The sequence below is a fragment of the Eubalaena glacialis genome, chromosome 1 (assembly GCF_028564815.1).
Source record: "Eubalaena glacialis isolate mEubGla1 chromosome 1, mEubGla1.1.hap2.+ XY, whole genome shotgun sequence".
Classification (NCBI taxonomy): Eukaryota; Metazoa; Chordata; class Mammalia; order Artiodactyla; family Balaenidae; genus Eubalaena; species Eubalaena glacialis.
Window position 1 is genome coordinate 170,265,064 of NC_083716.1, and position 1,108 is coordinate 170,266,171.

Genomic DNA, 1,108 nt, shown 5'->3' on the forward strand with positions numbered 1-1,108 from the left:
CCTTTCTCCCCTCTTTTGTTTTGAAAGGCGCTGTAAGAGATCATTAGTAAGAGATCATTTATGTTTAGCAATTGCCCTTTGAAGTTTCAGTCAAACACAGAATTTACTATAAAACAAATTAGTCTTTATTATTTTAGTGAAAATCATAAACTTAACTCAGACGTACACAGAATGGGATTTCTGGATCTCTCATCCACCCAGTTTTCCCTGTGGGTAGTTGATTCTTATGGATGGGTGAACTACTTTTAGCAAGTGGTTAATGAGCTATGCACTGTATAGATATGACTTTCTTTGAGCATTCACTTAATGATTGGGTGACCATTGCTAATCCTCCAATAATGAAAAGGGGTTAGAAACCAGGTATGGAAAGATGAGATTTGAACCATATGACATTGCTGATCCTTGACCATTTTTGACCCACGTTATTCTGAGTTTACATAATATAACTTAATATGTCCAAGGCTTATTCATAAAACAATACATTCTATACTATGTCCTATGTAAAACTGACATTCTAATAGTAATAGAGTACACTTCAAAAAAATTCAAAAGTTTCAAAAGTTCAAAAATTGTTTCAAATACAGCTGCAAAATAGGAACATGATACCATATTCCATATGATAATAAACCAGTAGCTGATGAAAGAAGATACAATTATGTCATTTTATACCCAGTAATTAAAAATGAGCCTTATAATTACGAAAAATATATTAGTTTACTATAAGCCCTTAAGTCAATAACATTTCGTGAAACAACTCTTTATTTTGTTCTTTGAGTCAGAGGTGAATGGTGTTGAGGAGGTTTGGGAAATCTTCCTTTATCTCACTAAAGACTATGTGTTTTTTTAAAAATGCTTTAGTTTTTTTAACTACTCTGTACTGAATACAATGTGCTAACACGTAACATTAATCAAATATGATTGATAATTTTGATGAATTATAGTAATGGGAATTTCAAGAAATATATGAAACATTTTGGGGTTGAAAAGTTCTGACTAATGTTCAAAAGTAAACCCCCTCCTTTATATTTTGGTCCCAGTACAATGAGAATTCGCAACTCTGAATTATGCAAAAGAGCTAATGCTCTTCTTCTGTTTGTGTGCATCGAAT